Source organism: Eublepharis macularius, chromosome 18 (assembly GCF_028583425.1).
Source record: "Eublepharis macularius isolate TG4126 chromosome 18, MPM_Emac_v1.0, whole genome shotgun sequence".
NCBI classification, from domain to species: domain Eukaryota; kingdom Metazoa; phylum Chordata; class Lepidosauria; order Squamata; family Eublepharidae; genus Eublepharis; species Eublepharis macularius.
In genome coordinates, this window is record NC_072807.1 from 22,140,618 (window position 1) to 22,163,570 (window position 22,953).

At 46.1% G+C, this 22,953-nt stretch overlaps 1 protein-coding gene across 2 annotated transcripts in view; it reads right to left on the reverse strand.

Annotated features, from left to right (window-relative positions):
- The window catches only part of KLHL25 (kelch like family member 25), a 42,048-nt gene extending 24,602 nt beyond the window's left edge, over positions 1–17,446 (reverse strand). Inside the window, exon 1 of one of the 2 annotated variants that reach the window (XM_055002675.1) lies at positions 17,382–17,446. The gene's annotated coding sequence lies outside the window, so the exon portion shown is untranslated. Of the gene's footprint in view, positions 1–6,929; positions 7,049–17,381 lie in introns of those variants that run through there. The other variant, XM_055002674.1, reaches the window with a different exon arrangement.
- Between the last annotated feature and the right edge of the window lie 5,507 nt (positions 17,447–22,953).

Consider the following 22,953-nt stretch of genomic DNA (forward strand, 5'->3'; position numbering starts at 1 on the left):
CTTTATCTACCCATACCTGGATGACTGGCTCCTGGTGGGACCCTCAGCTGACTCTCTCCAGGCCCATATTGCCCTCACTTTGTCTGTACTGGCTAGGTTGGGCTTGGTGGTTAATGGGGATAAGTCCGTCCTTACTCCAGGCACGGCCATTAGGTTTATTGGGGTTCATCTCGACTCTCCCCGGGGCAGAGCCTTCCTGCCCCCCGATCGCCTGACCAGGCTTTCCTCCTTAGCCCGTCACTTCCTGCATAACCGTTTCCAGATTGCCCTTTTGATCCAAACGTTGTTGGGCCTTATGGCCTCCTCCACAGGGGTAGTTTTTTTCGCACGCCTGCATATGAGGCCTCTGCAAAACTGGTTCGTCCGGAGGTACAACCCCCTCACTATGGGCCAGCATCAGAAATTCTCCATCCCCAGGGTGGTGCAGCGCTCCCTGGCCTGGTGGACTGTCCCTGAGAACCTGTCCGAAGGTTGTCCCTTTGGCCCTTTCCTGGCAGAGGTCACCGTCTTTACTGACGCCTCCAACTTGGGATGGGGAGGGCGCTGTGGGCAGCTCTCAGCCCAAGGTGTCTGGTCCCCAACTGAGGCATCCATGCACATAAACCTTTTGGAGCTTAGAGCGATCCGTTACTCCCTTGCTTGTTTTGCAGATATCATTCGGAACAGGAAGGTTCAGGTCCTGTCGGACAATACCACAGCCTGCTATTACCTCAACAAGCAGGGAGGAACGGTCTCGCTCAAGCTCTGCAGGGAAGCGACGACTCTCTGGACGTGGGCCATGGTCAACAACGTCCTTCCCAGGGCCGTTCACATTGCCGGGGAGCTCAACACCGCAGCAGACACACTGAGCAGGGTGTTTCTACCTCAGCACGAGTGGTCCCTCAACAGGGTTTACCTCCACCAGGTCTTCCGATCATGGGGCACACCACTCATCGACCTCTTCGCCACGGCCCACAACAAGCAGGCCCCGCTGTTCTGCTCCCGGGCCGGAGTTGGCCGTCACTCCCTAGGGGATGCTTTTCAGATACCCTGGTCCCCGGGGCTCTTTTATGCCTTCCCGCCCTTTCCACTCCTGCACAAGGTCCTCTCCAGGATAAGGGCCTTCAACACCCACTGTATCCTGATTGCCCCACGGTGGCCCCGCCAGGATTGGTTCCCGCTCTTACTCTCCCTTTCACGGGGACGGTGCCTAGCACTTCCGCCGGCCCCGGACCTATTGACCAGGGACGGGGTCCGACACCACAATGTGGCAGTTCTGAGCCTGGCTGCCTGGCTCCTGTGCGCTCCGGAGTAGGCCTCTCCTCGGAGGTTCTTAAAGTCATTCTGAATGCCCGGAAGCCATCCACCAGGCTATCCTACCAGAGGAAGTGGTCACGTTTTTCCCAATGGCTGGCCTCAAAAGGGGTCTCTCCCTTTGATTGCCCTTTGCCTGTGATTCTCGACTACCTCCTGTATTTGTGCTCACAGGGTCTTGCCTTCTCCAGCATTAAGGTCCACATGGCTGCGATCTCTGCTTTTCATGAGCAGATTGATGGAAAGACCGTTTTCACTCACTGGCTTTCCAAGCAGTTCCTAAAGGGCCTGTTTAAGACCTTCCCTCCTAGGGCCCCGCCGATCCCTCAGTGGAGTCTGTCCCTGGTACTCTCCCAACTGATGCTCCGGCCCTTCGAGCCCCTATCCACCTGTCCCCTGCCCTTGCTCACACAAAAGGTGGCCTTTCTGGTGGCGGTCACGTCCTCTAGGCGTGTTGGGGAGTTGTCTGCTCTGAGGTGTGACCCTCCCTTCCTGCAGTTTTTCCCTGGTACGGTCATGCTCCACACTAGCATGGAATTTCTGCCCAAAGTGGTCTCCAAATTTCACCTACAGCAAAAGGTGGTCCTCCCTTCCTTTTTTCCAACGCCCTCATCCCCAGGGGAGCGAGCACTACACACATTGGATGTAAAGCGTGCTTTATTGTTTTATTTACATCGCATCAAATGCTTCAGGAAGTCTCCTGCCCTGTTTTTATGTTACTCTGGCCCTCGCAAGGGCTCACCTGCTTCTGCCCAGTCCATCTCTCGCTGGATTGTGTCTACAATTAAACTTTGCTATCAGCATGCTGGAGTCCAGTGTCCCTTGTTGGTTACCGCTCATTCCACTCGAGCGCAAGCTGCTTCTGCTGCCTTCCTGCGAGGAGTGCCGCTCCGGGACGTCTGCCAAGCTGCGACATGGTCCACTGCAGACACTTTCATCAAACACTATTCTGTGGACGTGAATGCACGGCGTGAATCAGCTGTTGGCACGGCTGTCCTGCATTCTTTGTTCCAGTAGACACTCACACCCGCCCCCATTGGTGAGATGCTAATTATTCTCCCAATGTGGGGCTGCACAGAAGGACGAAGACGATAAACAGGGTTTCTCACCTGTAACTGTTGATCGTCGAGTCTCTTCTGTGCAGACACACATTCCCTCCCACCTACCCCGCTGTGAGTGCTTGGTTTCCGAGTTTCTCCGGCGGCTCAGGTGAACTGAGGGAATGCCGGGGACGTTCGGATATATATGCATTCAAAATTGGCGGGAACACCGGCGCGCATGCGCGGTGGATCCGAACGTCCCCTTCACATCTCTAAAAGCTAGAAAAATCTTTTCCGCGGCTGGCCTGCGCCTGCGCAGTCCCAATGTGTGTCTGCACAGAAGAGACTCGACGATCAACAGTTACAGGTGAGAAACCCTGTTTTTCTCGGTTTCTCAACGTCCAAATTTTATCCAGACTGAAGAACGTTAAGCATTCTTGTGCAAAATCCAGGTTGTCTGGATGCTTAAATATTGAGGCATGCACAGCACTGCAACGCTTTCCTAACCACAGCTGTTCCACCTCCATCTCTGTGTTTAGCCCAGTCCGGTGAGTCTAGTTCCACTTGCTCCTAAATGTTAAGGGTTGCTCAAGAACTTGGTGAGCCAGCAAATGGCACCCGGTTTGAGCTCTGCCTAGATCAAGGGTGGCACGGTGAAGAGATTTAGCTGTTCCTCAGCAAGGATCCTTAGTTAAAATCTCATCTCAACTGTGAATTTAATCAGGTGGCCTTATGAAAGTCAGGAACTCCCAGTCTTATCCCCCCCCACCCCTATCTGTAATACATTCGCTATTTTACATGGTTGCTGCTTCAAGAATAACTGTGGGTTTCTGCTATGGCTCTGTGACAGAGCTCCCGCTGAAGTTTTTATTTTATTTATGTTATTTATATTCCGCCTTTCTCACTGAGACTCAAGGCGGATTACATAGTGTGAGATCAGTACAATTAGTGGCAAGGACAAGGGCAGGCATTTCCATAAGGTGTCAAGAACATTTCCATAAACAATGTCATAGGGTAAATGAATACAGTTTCAAGAACATTTCCATAAACAATGTCATGGGTAAAAGAATGTAAGTTTACAAAGATATAGTATTAGCAAGGATCCAGTACGGGGTTGAGGAATTGCTGAAACAGAACATAATCAGTTCTAGGACTTACATTGAACAGGGACGTTTCCGCACTACTCACCTTCAATCGGAACACCGCGGAACATTACCAAAAAACTGCGGAAGATAGTGTTTTCTCGCGTGAGTTTTGCGCGATGTCGCACAAACCTCGCGTGAGAAAACACTATCTTCCGCAGTTTTTTCGCAACGTTCCACGGTGTTCCGAGTGCAGGTGAGTAGTGTGGAAACAGCCCAACATAAAGCACAGGTAGGATATAGGAGTCCATATTTAAAGCAACCGATAATATGTAAGGCAACATAATGGTGAAATCTATGGTTCCTAACTCATTAGTGAAACATCTGGGATCCCTTTCCTACAATACCACCCTCTTAGCTGAGGAAAAAGGCCTTTTTGAATAATTCAGTTTTGTATTGTTTGTGGAAAGCCAGGAGGGTGGGGGGGTCTCCTGATCTCCTCAGTCATGCCATTCCATAGGGTAGGGGCCGCCACAGAGAAAGCCCCTGTACGGGCTGCTGTACGAGATGCCTAGTTCAGTCCAGGCATCTCCAGTCAAAAGATTGCTGGTAGCAAGTTGTCAAGTGGCACCCTTCTCTGCCCATGAACTGAGAAAGCTGCCACCAATCAAAATAGAGAATACTGAGAAAGATGGACTGGGTCGGACTCTGCATTATCCCATGGGGAGACCATTGGGTGAGACCGAGAACAGTCCTAAGAGTGGTGGTACCTCTTTAGCTACCAAGAGGAGGGGAAGGCACGACTGATACCTGGGACTGGATAAAGGGCAGGCAGCACAATTACAGTGTTGTATAGCGGTTAGAGTGTTGGGACTAGGATCTGAGAGACCAGAGTTCGAATCCCCACCCTGCCATGGAAACTTGCTGGGTGACCGTGGGCCAGGCACACTCTCTCAGCCTAACCTACCTCACAGGGGTGTTGTGAAGATAAAATAGAGGAGAGAAGGATATAAGACGCTCTGAGTATAAATGAAACAAATAAATGACAGCCAGTATTAGCTTCCGTGGGAAGTGAAGGCCTACTCATGAGTAGGCCGAGAACTCCACGAGTGGGTGTGGCAGGAGGAAAGGGACAAACGGCCTGGGGCCTGAAGAGATGGGGCTCTCTCGAGGATGAGGGAGACAGCATTTCCAGCCAGGAGAGCATATTCTACTGTGACCTTGGGGCCTAGCTACTTCAAAGCCTGACCCTGTAGTAAGAGTGCAGCAGCTAGAGCAGCCAGTAAGAAATCTTGGGCAAAAACAGAGGCCTGAGAGTTGGTCCAAAGCCTCAACAGAGGAAGGAGGAGGAAGTATTTTGATAAGCAGGTGATTCTCTGGACAATGAGCCTACCTTACAAGGTTGTTGTGAGGATAAATGGAGGCGAGGAGAATGATGTTCTGTGCTGCTTTAGTATCCCATTGGGAAGAAAGGCAGAGTTTAAATTAAACAAACAAGTAAATGGTTGTGAATACATGCTTGGAAGGCTAATGAGCCAAGCTACGTCAAACTCAGAACCTGGTAGGGTTGTTGAATAAGATTTATAATGGGGCAGAGGTGCAAACTTGTGTTTTCCTAGACTAACTGAAGAGCCCAGCAGGAACTTAAAGGCAAACAAATTTATTCTGGTATAAACTATATTGATAAAAATAAATAGTTTTTAGAATGCAGAATAAAGGGCAAAATTAAAAATAAAGAATAAAGGGCAAAATTGTTTTTAAAAGTTAAGGGCAAAAATGTACAGAGCTTGGCACATTCTTCATGCACAATTTAGATTCCTCCTACCCCTTTAAAAAGAGAATCAGTGCTGGCTTGGAACTGGCAAGAGCCAGGAAACAAAAGAGTTCAACTATTTTTTCTTCAGGTGGACATCTGGTCCAGAAAAAGTGTTTGTTTTTTTTAAAGGAAGGTGATACAGATATGAACACAGTACCTGGATGAGAGAAACAATTGAAAGCCTAGGGAATTGGGAAGGGGGTAGAGAGAAATGCAGGCAGGCCTACAAAGGAGGACAAAGAGAGCCATCTAAAATGATGCAGAACTGACAAAAGGTATCTCGGCAAGATGTGTCAGCAGAAACCAAGTGAACGCGATCAGAGTGTTGGATGTTCATCCTGCTAAGCAAGGGATTGATTTCTTTTTTTGAGATCATTATGGTTGAAGCAAAAAAAAAAAATCAAACATGCCTCTTAGGAAAGCTGGCGGGGGAAAGCAGAACACCGAACATCCCAATTATTGGCAAGCTATTTCTTCCCAGTCTGTATGTTCAAACCAGCTTCTTTCTTCTTACAAAGGTATACTTTCAAACACACTTTTATCACGATTCCACTGACCAGTGTGAGCTCTGATGTTAAAAGCATTATTGGCTTCTCAATCTCAAAGTAAAAGGGTTTTTTTTTTTTTAGAACTATGCATGATAACAAAGGATTTAGAAACCCTTTTCATCACAGGGTGGGAGGAAAGGAAAAGGGCTTTTGTATTCAAACACACTTCAACACATTCCATCTCACCATATCCGTCCAGCAAAGTAACACATCAGGTTTTCTCTAAGTGAATTAGGACAATAAAAAAGGAGGATCTGGATTTAAAAGCTTGGTCTGCTCTCTACAGACAAAGGGGAGATGACTCCAGGGTCCCATTTACTAAGGTCTGTAGAGGAAATGGGTATTTACTATAGGAGAGTAACATTAATTAAGTTTCTGCTGAGTGTTCAAATATACTCCAGAGAGCAGGTCAGTGCTATAAAAGGACTTTAGCATCTTCTCAGCCCATCCTGCAAAGTAGCGCCCCCCCACCACCACAGCCACACACAGTTAAAACACATAAAATAGCCAGCGCTGCTCTGTCATTACATGCATGCCTTTAAACATCCCCCCTAAGTGACCTAACTGAAATGCTCGCCTGTCACACTGAGAATCTTTGTTGGGTCCTAACAAAAGGCCATTTATCTTACTACCTCCCCCCAATCATAACTCACTTGCTCCCAAAGAGAGCTGAGATTGCTTCACATTGGGGGGAAGGGGCGGGGAGACCTCAGATTCCCTTTGCTGAAGAGTGCTGGAAAGCAATCTGGGTTTTTTGTTTTTGTTTTAAAAATCAGCCCCCACTTCTGAAAGTCCAAAGAGATGCTGATCTGGGACGTGGGAAAATCCACACACCAGCTTTTGCCAGCGGCCAAATCTCTCGCCCCTTCCCCCGCCATTATTTGAAATTTGCATAAAACCTTTTTTACTCAATCGCGGCAAATCGGATTCGCAGAAACCCCTTGAACTGGTTCGTTTTGGGCTGCAGGGCTCAAAGCAATCTGTTTTGGCAAGACCCCCCCCCCCCAAAGCTCCCCTCCCCAAAAGTACCCCCCAAGCAATGTCACGAGTGTTAGCGACACCCACACTCGATTCCACTTCTTTGCAAGATCCCCTTCAGATTTCTGCCCCATTTCCCACCCAAAAAACAAAAAGTCATCAAGGCACTCACCTCTCAAGGCTTCCTATATCCCCTGATCAAAGCAGATCCCTCTCCAGATCACAACTCATGCCTTTCCCCTCTATGGTTAAAAGGGATCCACTTGAGGTTCTTTCACACGATACGATGTAACAAGGTGGGGGGGGTGCTTGAAAGTAACCAGTTTCCCAAGTACGAGGCGGAGTCAGCAGCTTTCGGTGCGGGATAGCCAATCATAAGAGAGAGCGCATTGTGACGAAAGATGCAACCGCACCAATCGGGATGTCTTCTAGGAGGAGGAGGTGGGAAACCGCGGGATCAAAGAGAAACTAACCAATCAGAGGTGAGAAAAGGTTCTTGGGTGGAGCTATGAGATTGGACTGGAAAGTGGGGAGGGCTACCGCTTGCTCCTTAAAGGTGCAGGAGTTTCTACGTTGGAACAAATGGAGAATGTTTTTTGCAAGGAAATACGGAGGCTGAGGTTATTAAAGTTTATGAATTGAACTTTATGCATCGAGATAAGGCTCAAGACTCCTGCAGATTTTTGCTTACATTTTTGCAAGCTTCGCTTATCCCATCTGGACCTGTAAGGTCCCAAAAACTTATGCTAGAATAAATCTCGCTAGTCTTCAAAGGAGCCTTACTGGACTTTTCCTTTATTGAGTTCCAAACCCGAGCAGATCTGTCTGGCTGAATTCCCAATGGGAGATGGCCAGCCACGTCTTAAACCAGAGGCGCACGCAACTGTCTTTGCTCCCGGTTGTCAAACTTTAACACGGTTAATTTGCTGTATATGTATTTCTGTAAACTTTTAAGCAGTAAGGCCAGCGATGAGCAGCCAGCGAGACTGTTATTGAAAGCAGAGGGAGATGAGAACCTGCACCTTCTTTCCAATTAATGCTACCCAGGGCTTTTTTTTCTGGGAATAGAGGAGGTGGAACAATGCGGCACAATGACCTCACTTTGGGTCAGCTGGAACAAGGGGGGAGTTTTTTAAAGTTTAAATCGCCCTGGGCAGAAATGGTCACATGGCTGGTGGCCCCGCCCCCTGATCTCTAGACAGAGGGGAGTTTAGATTGCCCTCTGCGCCACTCCAGGGGCACAGAGGGCAATCTAAACTCCCCTCTGTCTGGAGATCAGGGGGTGGGGCCACCAGCCATGTGACCATTTTTAAGAGGTGCCAGAACTGTGTTCCACCATGTGCCCGCTGAAAAAAAGCCCTGATACTACCTAAATAATCAATTTTTTAATAGCTGAAATGGTTGCACTTTCTAAAAGAAAAATGATGTTTACCCTGCAAGATCTGCCCTTTAATTAATGTTCTCTTCACCCATCCCCTGTTTCCACCCAACTACATTCACCTAAAGACTACACCTAAATTCACCCCTAGTCTGAACTGAGATTTTGGCTGCATTGTTATCATAATCATCATCCTGCAAAAATTCACATACGCAACTGAAGACAGTCCTGCTTTCCCATCTAAGGTTCACTTATACACCCCTGTTTCATTAGTAAAAACTACTGAACTAATTATAATCTAGGTGTGATGCGCCATGGGTTGCCAGCTTCTTAACCAACCTTGGTTGCTCTGCCTAACTGGTGCATGTCACAGTGCAGAGTCCAATCATGTCCGCTGCTCATTAAACCACAGCTACAGGGGCAAGTTGGAAAACTGGCAGTGATAGCTGCAGCCATTCGTTTCTGCAGCAGTTGCTTGTCTGAATCTGGCTTTTGAAGCAGGTTGGTGCAAGTAATCTGACCATGATGGACTCCTTTATTTTATGGTCAGTTTTTAGAACACCAAAAAAAGCAAGTGCGCCCTAAAGGCATCTCTGAACGCAAAAATAAAGAGCAGAAAAGGGACAGTGATTTATCAGGGACGAGATCCAGAATATAGGTATAGTTGGATAGTATAATTATTCAGGGCTTTTTTTCAGCAGGTGGAACGGAGTTCCGGCACCTCTTGAAAATGGTCACATGGCCGGTGGCTCTGGAGGGCAATGGTTACATGGCAGCGGCGCGGAGGGCAATCTAAACTCCCCTCTGTCTGGAGATCAGGGGCTGGGGCCACCGGCCATGTGACCATTTTTGCCAAGGGCGATTTAAACTTTAAAAAACTCTCCCCTTATTCCAGCCGACTCAAAATGACATCATTGTGCATTCCTGAGTTCCATCACTGAGTTCCACCTCCTCTTTACCTAGAAAAAAAGCCCTGATTATCATTATAATTCTTATTAAGCCTCTGTAGGGGAAAAGACATGCAAAATTAATATTAACATAATTTTAAATAAAATATTGTTAAATTTGTTATTATGTATTATTACTGGGAAAAGGAGAGCAAACTGGTGTGAGCGATTACAGTGAGACCTCTAATCATCCAACAAACAACCACTAGATTTAAAGGCCAAGTGTTTCATTCCCCTTTCCAGCTGTTTCCATTCTGCAACCTAATTCTTCTAGTGGCTGCCCTACGGGCAAAGCCCCCCGTCTCATCAAACTCTTGGGGAACCAGCCTGCTATCCTCATACTTGAAATGAAGCAAGAACTAGAGGAAATGTATAGCTGTTGTCTGGCAAGAAGGTCTTCTGAAAGGCTTTCCAGCAATCTCAGATGGGTTCCCCCTACCAGTGTCTCAATGCAATTCTAAAGAGTTATATCCTTTGTCTTAGAAGGTGTAACTGTGTTTAGGTCTGCACTGTAATTCTGCAATAGATTTCTACCGGTGAAGCTTTTTCATCTTTAACACCGCTGCCCCTGTTTTTCTATCAAGAATATTAAATAGAGGATCAAGTCTCTCCAATTTGCTTTACAAAGAACAGTTTGAGCCACGTCTGCTTTGAACGGCTACTCAGTTGCAAGGTTTGCAAAAACCAGTGCCCGATAAATAGTAATTTAAACCCCACAGAGTGCCGCTGAGAAGGCTTTTGCCCTAAGTGCCTGTTGGTCCATGGGAATATGCCTCAAGAGGGCAGCTCTCTAGAAAGCAGCCAAGCCCACTTGGCCAACCCACTGAGCATTCAAGGCCAGCTGATTTTACCGCAGATAAAATATCCTGTCTGACAATGAACAGCAAGCAAGGTTACAGGATGCTGTACTTGTAAATGTTGGAATGCTCAGACAGGCTTGGCCATAAGACTGCCTTACTGTATGGTGGCCCTCTGCTAAAGCTCTTGTTCCCGGTAGTTAGGGTCGCCAGCTGCAGACCAGGGATTTCCTGGAGATTTGGGTGGCGCCTGGAGAGATTGAGATTTGGGGAGAGGAGGGACTTTAGCATGGCATAACCCCATAGAACCTGCCCTCCAAAGCAGCTGTTTTCTCCAGGGGAACTGAGCTCTATGACCTGGAGATCAGTTGTAATTCCAGGGGAGCTCCAGCTACCACCTGGAGCCTGAATATTGGTGACCACCTGGAGCCTGATGACTACCTGGAGCCTGGCAGCCCTAAAAGGTAACAAACCTGTGGCTTCACTGCAGATGAATTGCAGATTGAACCATTGGTTGCTTCCCTCTACAGAAGTGCCTCTCTCCCCCAATACAGGAAACGAGACGATTTCCCCCTGGTGTGCTAGCTTTCTGTGTGCGGGGATGTGAATACAATCTTCATGCTTCTTATAATGCAACTGAAAGAAGTCCATCCGAGTTGTCAATTTTTTTTAAAAAAAATGACTTTCTCCTTTTTTTTTTGCTAAGTGTTGCTATTAAATATAGACTTTCACGTGGAGACTGTGGTGAGGGAACAACGGCTGGCATTGTGTGCCAGAATGGGAAGGCTGCATCTGCCCTCTCTGAGAAATGCTAATGGAGAGCTAATTAGGTATTCAGGAGCAGTTTCCCTCCCTCTTTGGGACAATGGCTGCGATTATGAGATCCAGGCAGGCAGTGGGGAAACTGTATGGAAGAGGTGGAAAGTAATCAAAGATTTTTTTCCTTGAGTTCTGGCCAAATTAAGACGAGTTGAAGACTAACAATGTCTTCGCTTTGAAATGCTTCCAGACGTCTCACAAGACAAATGAGGTTTATTTTGTTCTTGGGGGAGGCTGGGAAAGGCAGAAAGGGGGTATCTTGTTTCCCATTGAAAGATGCAGGTGTCACATTCAAAAGGGGCCCCTCGGAACCTCTACCTTAACACGCAAGCTCCAGTGGTTCCCATTTAGCAAGGATTGTCCCAATTTTCTAGTATCTGTCTCTGATAAAGAAGGACTTGCTATTTATCCACCTTTTGGGGCTATTGGGAGGGGGGGGAGCCTTATTTTATACTGTAAATTTGCTATTCTTTACATTTCAGCTCATGGCCCATGCAACTAAAATCTCCAAGTTGGGAAGGAACATCCATGCGTCTTGTATGTTTTGCACATAGAAACACACACACAAATGTTAGGGAGACAGGGCGTACCCAGGCGGCCATTTCCGCATGCTTTGAAAGCAGATGAGTTCATTTTGAACGGCAATAAGCAACAGTTATGAAATTGCCATCTGATCAATCCGCCCTAAAGGGATCCGCCCGAAAGGGACTGGCTCCAGAGCCTGTGTTAGAAGGATATTATTGATGGTTCTTAATAGCTGTGGAATGTTTCCTCAATGGGTGCTAATTGTTTGGAGATGGTTCCCCAGTGGCTCAGTACTGCATCTGGCAGGACTTAGGGAAGGTGGCTTCTCCAGCCGAGCAAAGGGAGCAGATGTATACATGCATAAAGAAAGAGTAGGCTTTGAGTTGGGGAGATCCTAAGGCTGCTGTATGTAGGATGCTTTGCTAATAAGAACATAAGAACATACGAGAAGCCATGTTGGATCAGGCCAATGGCCCATCCAGTCCAACACTGTGTCACACACTGGCCAAAAAACCAGGAGTCATCAGGAGGTCTGCCAGTGGGGAAGGGACACTAGAAGCCCTCCCACTGATTGCCCCCCCCCCCAAACACCAAGAATACAGAGAATCACTGTCCTAGACAGAGAGTTCCATCTATACCTTGTGGCTAATAGCCACTGATGGACCTCTGCTCCATATGTTTATCCAATTCCCTCTTGAAGCTGTCTATGCTTGAAGCTGCCACCACCTCCTGAGGCAGTGAATTCCATGTGTTAATCACTCTTTGGGTGAAGAAGTACTTCCTTTTATCCGTTCTAACCTGACTTCACAGCAATTTCATTGAGTGCCCACGAGTTCTTGTATTGTGAGAAAGGGAGAAAAATACTTCCTTCTCTACCTTCTCTATCCCATGCATAATCTTGTAAACCTCTATCATGTCACCCCTCAGTAGTCGTTTCTCTAAGCTAAAGAGCCCCAAGCACTTTAACCTTTCTAACTTTATTGGGCACTGAGTACGGTTAGTATCACGTTGTACCCTTGGCATGCTGATATCAAGAAGCAAGAGAAAAGACAGAAATCCATCCCAATGCACACATAACAATTGTTGTCTCTTAATTAAAATCTGAATTAAGTTAAACCAAACTTGGTGCATAAAAAGTCTCCAGCTGCACAAAAGCTCCGTCCTGGGACAGCGATTTGGATCTCTCTTTTGAGTGCAACTTGGGAACGCAGAAGTTCTTTGTAAGGCAGAGAGAAGAAGTAAAGGAAAAAGTATTGGTGTTTACGTGGACCAAACTGGCAGTTAATTTTAGGTGATATACCAGATATAGTCTCCCCATAGAAGGCATAGTGTCACCTAGTGGTTGGAAGGCATACTTCATAAACATAGTCGCATCCCATTGTTAGGCTCTAAACAAGGCGCCTTTGGAATCCTGCCACAGGTTGGTGGGCACAGCCCTGACCAGGATGCTGCAAGAGGCAGAGCCAAATGCAAAATGTCATATGTATAACTCTAATAGTAACTTTTCAAGTAATACCTCAACATTTAACAGGATGCCTTTTAAAATGAAGATGCTGTTAAAAATATATTCTTACATACACACAGCTTACCTCCAGTCATGCAGTGAAGAAAGATCCTTGTGATGTTCTGGCAGCTGCTGCTGAAGCAACTTTTTAAAAATCTGCACAGCCAATTAGATCTCCATTGGCCAATCAGAAGGCTTGCTGAGCAAATTCCCCACCTGGCCCCTTCCACTTTCGAAAGACACTTGGCAGGCGCAAGGGAAGATGTCAGCTGGTGCTACACTGGGGATCCTTGCTCTATAAGATCATCTTTCTCTAGCTGTGAGAGCCATCTCTTGGGTAGCTAAATTCAATATTTTGCCAAACAAGCAAAAATCACAGCAAGCCCCTGTTGGTCCATTGCAAATAGAGCTGCCAGCTCAAGGTTGGCAATTGCCAGGAGCTTACCTGAGGAAGGTGTAGCCTCACCGGTGACATGATGATGCTGATGATGACACAGTGACATCACTTCTGGAGTGACCTGGAAGTACCATCACCATGTCAGGGCAATGCTCTAGCATTCTATGGTTAACCATAGAGTTTGGGGCAAATGTTAGAGTGTTACCAATGTGATGATGTCACTTCTAGGTTGCTCTGGAACTGACATCATAGTGCTGACACCAACCATCCCCCATTCCCTGTGAATTTTTCTCCCCCTACCCAGCTGAGTAGTGGGGGGAAGAACAAACAGAAATTATTAGGTCTTTAAGGTACTGTTGGATCTGAATCCTGCTCTTGAACTGCAGTCCAACACAACTACCCACCTAGGAAAAAAAAGAGCATTCCTGGATGGCCTGAATACCTCTTTGTAAACTGAACCTGGAGTCCTGTGCAAGGGCTTGTATCTCAGAGCCAAACTACACGAGACGCCCCACACATGTTCTTCACATGTTGGGTCCCACAAGGTTCCCTGGGTAATGTAGTCTTACAAAGAACAGCCGCTTGATGAGATTCTCTGCCTGGGGAAGAGCGATGGGAGGCATTCTCTCTATGTCTCTTGCAAAAAGCCTCGGCTCGGGTTTTCCTCCAGAGAGATGGAGGGAGAGAGAGAATTCCCCCACTGCTCTTTTCCTTGGTGGAGAATTGCATCGCGGATTCTCTTTCTCTCTTGCAAAAAGCCACTCTGGATTTCCTGCCTCATGTTACTCTCCCCCTGCCCCCGAGCTCTCGGAGGAAAACCCAAGCGGAGGCTTTTTACAAGAGACAGAGAGAGAATCCCTCCCATCTCTCTTCCCCCAGGGGAGAATCATATCGAGCCGCTGTTCTTTGTAAGACTACACTACCCAGGGAACCTTGCAGGAACCGACATGCACCTGGGCCTCTTGTGTAGTTTCTCTCTTAGTGGCAGAGCATTTGCTTGGAATGCAGAAGCTTCCTGGTTCAAGCCCCAGCATCTCCAGTTTGTAGGATTCAGGTAGCAGATGATGTGAAAGACTAATAAAACCTTAAAGACCCTGGGCTTGTCAGAGAAGACAATACTGACCTTGGTGAATCAATGGTTTTATTCAGGATAAGACAGTTCATGTGCATTTGGGCAGGGGATTGGGGGTTAGGGGGATACTTTGCAACTCCTGGATGTATTTCTACAAATGGCGCCTTGAAGTCTTCATTACATGGAGATCTTTCTGCTGCAGAGAGCCCTCTAGTGAAAAATAAATTCAACCACAATCTACTGGTTGTTTTGCATAAGGTGCTCTTGGCTCCCAGAATGCACTTTTTTTTGTTTGTATTTGAGGATTGTGGAAGAACATTTTAATCTTCCAGGACATTTTATTGCTGACCTAAGAGTATAAGTCCTCAAACAGAGGCTCAAGGAGAGATTACAACACAAATTTGCTGAGTTTGAGTTTGTTCACAGATTTAGAACAATGGACCCTGCAGGACTGAATAGGAACATGGAATTCTTATCTCACTACAGATTGTAAACAGTTGGCCCGGCCTCCGCCATCTTTAATGGCCGTTTAATATGGCTACCTGTGATATTAAATGTCACCAGGCCCTTGGATTAAAATGGCAGTTTGGATCGCAGCCAGGGGAATTCCAGCTAACAGTTGCTGAGTCCCGCCCGGGAGACCCAGGCGTGAATGGAATGCTGCATGTAAATGTGGAGAGACTAACAGTGACTAGTTTTGCAGTCTCCCCAGCACCTAAAGGAAACCAGCATAACAAAGGTCTCGCAGAGTCACCCCCACTTAACACATTCCTTTTCCTCCCTCCGTGATGAGATCTCCTGTCCATGATTGAGGAGAACATCATTCATAAATATTTATAATTCTTTCCTGGGAAGGTACATTCCCCAACTAAATTCATCAACTTAGCTCCAGTGGAGTTCATTAACAAACTGCCCCTTTGTGTAGTGCCGGGACAAGTTCTGCATTCTCTTTCACATGCCCCAGCAGCTACCAATCAAGGTAATCAAATCCTTTGTTACTCCCAGGAACTGACTTGTTGGAGTCTTTGTTCCAACAGCTAGGTGAGATCTCCCACCTCAGGACACGTTTTACCTATAAGAGTACTCCCCTGGCCCCATTCAAATTGTACATGCTTACTGGATCCAAAGCGCTGTTCCCTTGACATTTGCCCTAAGCCTCTTGCTCTCCTGGCTGAGAATGCTAGTGTTTGAAGCTGCCCTCTTCCCCGTGGACTGGACTACTCTTCAGGATAGGTAGATATATTTTGCTCTCCCTCACTCTATTCCAACTTCTGCCTAGCTTCCTAGGACTCTGTGTGTGTAACCATTTTTACTATTTACCCTGTGTGTGTGCGTGTGTGTGCACGCATTTTCCTCTTTCAATAAAATACTGCTCTTTGAAATTTAAACAACAGCCTTGTTTGCTATTTTGGGAAGGGGCCCTGTAAACATTGATGAAAAAGATCCCGTAGTTACCGGCCTCTCACATAGCTGTCTTCCTTGCTTGCTAATTCCCCCACAATTCTATTATTCTCAAGGAGACCATTTCAGGTAACAAGATGCGGATTTTCTGCATTTCCTACCCCTAATCATCTCTCCCCTACTCTAAGCAACCTGCATTGTACCATTGCACACTGACTCCCCTCTTTGCAACATCACTCCCACTTTCTGTCTGAGATATAAGGATTCAGGGATCTCAGTTCCTACTTTTATCTGAAAAAGAGAAAATGGACACTTGAAATCTTATATCCTGGAAATTTTGTTGGTCTTTAAGGTGCCACTGGACCTGGATCTTGCTCTTCCACTGCAGACCAACACAGTTACCCAGCTGAAAACATGTTTTTGTGTAATTTATGCCTGTCTTTCTTTTCTATATGTGGCTTGTGATGCAGAGCACCTTCATATGGAAGTGACAGCCATTGAAAACCAGTGGAGTCGTTTAAAATCCAATAAATGAAGTAAAAGAAAGTCAAGCAATAACATATTTGTTTTGTTTGTTAAAAGAATTTGTATGCCACCTTTCCACCTAAATAGGGTCCCCAAGGCAGTGCGCATCAATACAGTAAAAAATTTAAAACATTTAAAAACCAATTTAAATGTAAACCAACATTTAAATAGTACAAAAATAATTCAATAAACACATACACAAACACACAATGCCGAGAACAGGGAGGAGGACCAATAACAGTTATTGGGAGTATGTCAAACAAAACTAAAAAGTCTTCGCCTGCTAGTGGAAGAGAGCAATTGAAAGGGAAAGATGAATAACAACAACAACAACATTTGATTGATATACCGCCCTTCAGGACAACTTAATGCCCGCTCAGAACGGTTTACAAAGTATATTATTATCCCCACAACAAAACACCTTGTGAGGTGGGTGGGGCTGAGAGAGCTGAGACTGACCCAAGGTAACCCAGCGGGCTTCAAGCAGAGGAGTGGGAATCAAACCTGGTTCTCCAGGTCAGAGTCCCATGTTCCTAACCACTACACCAAACTGGCTCTCAAACTGAATCTCTTAAGGGGGAGGGAGTTCCAAAGTTTTGGCACCACCACCAAGAAGGCCCCTTTTCAGGTTGCCATCAGTGTAACCTCAGATGGTAGGGGCACCCTCAGATGGCGGAGGCACTTACATTATATCTCCCTTTGATCTTGGAACTCAAAGCAGGTTACACTCGGTTCTCAGAAGGTCTTTTATCCAGAAACTGACCAGGCCTGGCTTAGGTATCAAATGTCTTCCAGTCATACTGTAGAATACCTGGATGACTGCCTCTAATAGCAAACTAGCCTGCTCCTGCAAGTGTGGTAGACACTGCAGAATGAAGCCTCCCACACAGCCAGTTTTAGCTTGCTCTACAATATCTTGTTCTTTGCAGGGTTTTTTAAGGTGAATGTTTTGGATCTTAATTATATTACACTTTGAACCTTTGTTAATTTTAACTGGTTTGTGTACGTGTTGATTGAATTGCAATTATCTTGTTTTTGTCGTTCTAGAACACTGGATGTTGATGTTTTTAAACTCAGCATGCATTTGTGTACCTTGCTACTATCACCCATGAAGACCTTTCTGTTGACTGTCGAAACATGTTTGATATTAGCGAGTTTCTTTTTTAGGCCGAACCATTCTTATCTTTAATAAATGTTTGGTATGAAAAGGTTGATGTTAATTACGGTGAGGGGGTAATCTGCAGACTTTGTTTACTCACTTTTAAGAGCCTTCTTCCTTTAACATGATTTGTAGTTTGCAACCCACTGGTTATTTTCGTACACTCGGTCGACTGTTTATAATCCATGTTGAGTCTGTTGGCAGAGTGCAAATAAAGCTGTGCTGATTAAAGAGGCTAAAATTTTATTTAAGAAATACATACTTGAGAGTGAAGAAGAGAGATAGAGACAGGGTCCTGACTATCTGACTACATCTTGGAGAAGAGTGAGTGATTAGGCAGGAGAGAGAAGAAGCCGGATATTGCCCTGTTTAGCCCAACAGGAAGAAAAGTTAATCAATAATGGATATGATGTAATCAATTTAATTATCACACATTGTAATTGCATACCTTTGTTTATTACTTATATTGAATTGAGATAAGAGTGGCTTTAATTGCATACTTAGAGAGCCCGTGTTTTTCTTCCTGTATTTTGTTTGCTCTCTCTTTAAGAGCTTCTGTTCTAGTTAGCCCAATAGGAGACAAGACAAGGAAATGACCCCCAGGAAACAAGAGATGCTGCTCTCACTGGCCTAACTAAGAGCCAAGCTACAAGTGACGCCTGACACAGGTTGGACACTTGTCAGCTTCCCTCAAGTTTTGATGGGAAATGTAGGCGTCCTGGTTTTACAGCTTGGCTCTCCATTACAGCTGCAAGACCAGGATGCCTACATTTCCCATCCAAACTTGAGAGAAGCTGACAAGTGTCCAACCTGTGTCAGGCGTCACTTGTAGCTTGGCTCTTAGTGATCCTTGCTGCCCCCTGCATAAAAGTCTTTCCTTCCCTTCTTGCTGCTGCAGTACACCAGACATTGCAATTTCCAACAGAGTATTCTTTGACTTCTGTATAATTTTGCTATCCGAGACCAGGGAATAAGCACTGTGTCCAATAAACAGAGACCCTTGCAGTGCCATCCTAAGAAATGTTACACCCTTCTGAGGCCATTTAAGTCAATGGGCCATGAAAGTGTGGAGCTATGGCTCAGTGCTAGAGCATGTGCTTTGCATGCAGAAAGCCCCAGGTTCAATCCCTGGCATCTCCAGTTAAAAGGACCAGGCAGTAGATGATGTGAAAGACCTCTGCCTGAGACCCTGGAGAGCTGCTGACCATTGGAGTAGACAATACAGACCTTGATAGAGCAAGGGTCTGATTCACTAGAAGGCAGGCTCATGTGCTCGTGTGTCTGTGTTCTATATAGGATTGTATTGTAGGGGACAGAAATTTTCCTTCCTTCCTTCCTTCCTTCCTTCCTTCCTTCCTTCCTTCCTTCCTCATCTGACTTATAGATCTTAAGTAGTAGCTGTCGTATGAGACTGGGAATATGAGGAAGAAAGGAAGACTTCACGCCAGAGAAGGTCAAAACACAAGCTACAAAAAAGCCGGCTCCCTGTGAGTGGCCTGAATTCTCATGGCCTGAACTAAAAATTCAGCTAAAATAAGTAAATTTTCTACTCTCGGATCTGCTAGGAATTTAGGGATTAAAATGCCTGCTGTAGACACTGTTCATTGTAATATCAAGGGTTCAATCCATTTCTGCCTCGTCTTGTTGCACCAAAGACATTCAAATAAAACATGACTTACAGATTCAGTAGCACCCAAGCCACAGCCACAGCTGAGAAAGTGGGGGGGACGGGACAGAAATCATATGCACATTGAGAAGTGCAGGGTGGGCAAGTGATTGTAAATCAACCTTCCTGCATGGTAGTCGATCTGTTCAGAAATCTGGTACAAGCACAGTTAAAACCATATTTCCCTTTGGCACACATACAGAGAACTGAGGAGGAACTCTGAGAAGATGGGTATGAACACGGCCACTGGCATCTCTAGGTCCAGAGCCAATTGGGCAACCTCCCCTACTGGTTTTAGCCTTACTGTTTTTATACCTGTCCTGCTCCTTCCAGCATCATGTTTGGACTAGTCCTCCACTGTAATTGCAAAGCATCCTTTCCTCTTTCTCATACCTGCACCTCTAAGTGATTGCCTTGGTTGGTTGTTCCTTCTGAAGATCTGTCTCCCTTAGTCTGCTTCGCCCATGGCGTGGCAGCCAGGAAGGATGCGTAGATAATGAGTCCTCCATTCCCATTGTTTGCACACTTATTCTTTGTCGCCAGCACTATGCGCTGTTTTATGAAGTCATTGTTGTTCAACACAAAGGGAGGCGTGAAAGGAACACAGCCGTTAATGATGCCGCAGTTGACAGCAGCTGCATGGGGGAGGGGATTTGGGTCATGTGCAATAATTGTAAATGAGGGAGGGGCAGATGTGGGTGGATTTTGCAGTGATGGAGCACAGACTGATTCTGTGGAAATTTATCAGTCTGTTAGATAAAGTGCTTTGATTTTGCAATGAGAGATGGGTACCTTTCATGCAATTCTATATTGTTCAAGAGTTGTTTATGGTTTGAGTGTGTCATAGGGTTATCATTCTCAAGAAGGGACCTGGAGTGTCCCAGAATTATAATTATAGAGATCAGGTCCCCTAGGAAAAACGGTGGCTTCAGATGGCAGTCTTTTATGGAATCACATTCCAGCAACTCCCTAATTCTACCCTCCACAGGCTTCTCTCCCAAATCTCCAGGAATTTCTCACCACAGAGTTGGCAATCCCAAGTGCACGTGTGTTTGTGTAAATAATCGTCTCTCGTGCTACCTTACATGTACTGCAGTCTTGCAGGAAATGCAACACTGTTCCAGAAGCATTGCACTTATTTTGAAAATCAGAAGTGGATTCCTGCTGATCTGCTCCGGGAGATAGGAAGGTCGTTTGCAGGCCCATAGCTTACAGGGAGCGGAAATTTGGGGATAACATCCCCAAATACATCATGCCACGAATTCCCCGGTTTCAAAAAAAAAAAAAATCAGTAAGCAATCCTAGCTAAAAGAAGTTGAGGGGTTTTTTTTGCTGCATTATACGATAGTTTCTGTTCTCTTTTAGATTCCATAGTGACAAGCAAACATACCGAGCAGAGAAACTGTGTGACATTTGTCCTGTTTGGGGAGGTGTCACCTTCTCTGTTTGCAATGGGGCATCTGCCTTAAGCATGAGGGTGCGTGGGCTAAGGGGAGGGGGAGGGAATAGAAAAAAAAAAGCCCAGTTGCGTTCAGCTTGGTCTTTGGTTTTAATCATTAATAAAAGTGAAATCCTAATTTCCTCCCTTGCCCCAGTCTTAACTGTGATTTCAATGTATTGATTCAGAAAGGAGGTTTTTTTAAAAAACCCACCATTGTGGGTGTTGTTGTATTTATGATCGGCCTGCAGGTGTCTCTGCCGCTCTTTGCTTGGGGATGGGAGTCCGAATCTGCTGTTGCTATGGCAACAAGTTTACTGATGGCAGGCTGCCTGCAGCTTTATTTTGGCTGAGGCGCTCTGCCTTGTTCGCCCTCCCTTCTCCCATTCCCTCCTCCCGCTCAAGTCAATTAGGGTGTCTGCTTCCTAGAATGGGACGCGTTGTCGAAGATGTTCAGCTGTCAGGTGGAAAGAAAAGCAGCCAGACGTGGGTGCCCACACGGCGCACTGGGAGGCTTCAGGAGGCAAATAAATAAATAAATATATTGTTTAAAAAATCACCATGCCAGGGAGGCAGCGACAGACACCTGGTTGATGTGACAAATTGTCCTTGTAATGCTCCTGATTGGCGCAGGTCACCGTAACATCTCTATCTGGATAAAAGTGATGGGAGATGTGCTCTCCCATCACAACGTGCGCTGAACGGGCTTGCCAGAAGAATGCGCCGTTGTGTCTCTCTCCCAAATCTGTGATGACCCCCGAGCATCACCTTTTTGTCCTCAAGGGAGCACTTTCTAGGGCATTCGGTTGCTTAAAGAATCCTTAGGAAAGGGATCCTATTTATCAATTTGCTGATTAATCAATCGATCGATCAAATTTGCAGTCTGAATAGGAACAAGTGGACATATAAAGCTGCCATATACTGAATCAGACCAGTAGTCAGTTAAGGCCAGTATTACCTGCTCTGACTGACAGTGGCTCTGAAGGGTCTCCAGCAGAGGTCTTTCACATCTACCCCATCTTTGTCACTGGAGCTGCTACTTTCTGCGTGCCAAGAAGAGCCATGGCTTTAATAATTCCCTTCCCATTCCCATCTTATACCGGCTGCTGATCTATTCAGGGGGAACTCTGTAAGGAGGTAGCGTTAAAGGGACCAAGGGTCAGTAAAGGAACATTTGCTTGGCATGCAAAAGGTCCCAGATTCGATTCCAGCCCTCTCCCGCTAAAGATCAGGTGGCAGGTATTGGAAAAGATCCACCTGAGATCAGGGGTTTTTTTTCTGGGAAAAGAGGTGGTGGAACTCTCAAGAGGGAAATGAGGAAGAAACACATGGGATTCTTTGAAATCATATTATTTTCAAGCACTACTGCCGAGTATTTTCAAGAGGTGCGGGAACTCCGTTCCCCCGCGTGCCCCCTGAAAAAAAGCCCTGCCTGAGATCCTGGAAAGCAGCTGCCAGTCCGAACAGACAATACTGACCTTGATAGGATAATGGCCTGACTCAGTATAAGGCAGCTTTAAGTGTGTGTTCCAGTGCCTGCCCCCGTGCTGGGCCATCACCATGCTAGGCATTTTGTTTAGATCTTTGCAATAATGATTTCTTTTCACCTCTTTTTGCTTCAGCTTGGAAGGCATAGCCCGCATTGCTGCTGATGAGACTTCAGTTTCCTTTTATTACTCCATGCTTAATTAAAAGCAGAGGCGTCCGTTTTCCCCCTTGGTGCTCCTGCTTAACTCCCATGTTCCAGGCTCATCAGGCTCTGGAGGGAGTCCTGATCCTGCCGGAAAGCCTGTTTTTATTTTCTTGTTAATTGCCAGCAGGAAACTCTGCCTGCATGGCACTTGGGGTTAAATTAATTAGAAACTGTTTGGAAGGCAGCAGGCTTAATGGGGAAGGTGGTAGATCGCGGGGTGGTTGAGTGTCTTGCTTATCAACAAGAACCACACTCCACCAAAAGGCTGAGTGAATCAGCCCCTGCAATAAACAAAGACATTTGTTTATTTCGGCTTTTGATTCTGCAACCTCATAAGGTCCTGGAAAATGGTGTAGGCTATTAGGGGTGTCCATTTAGAAAGTTTCTGCTTCTGTTTCGGGTTTGGGAGTTATGGAACAATTGCGGCTCTTTACCGGTCTTTTCTGGTTCGAACAGTGCCAACTCGGAATTGATCCATATATTTTTTTTCGTTTCATGAGTTTTGTCCCCTTGTGTGTGTGTTGGCTGCATATGCACAAATGCACGCTGTTTTCAAGGAGGTGAGGCTCTGGGGCAGCTATTTTTGCACACAACAACACCAAAATTGCACAGAAAACACAGGCCTCCCTCTAAACCATTGGACCACTGAGTTTGAGAGCATGCAACAATGAGCTTCTGTTTTTATGGGCCCCGAGGAATGCTTGGGGAAGGTGTGCACTAATGTCATATGCACGCCCACCTGTCCCTGCCCCCTAGTCCTTTCTTCAGTTGCCAGGCTCGGTCTGACAACTCTAGCCCTAACAGCCCATCAGTCTAATTGTGATCAGGGATGCTCAATCACTCACTAGTTTGGCTTGTGTCTGCCAGTTGCAAAC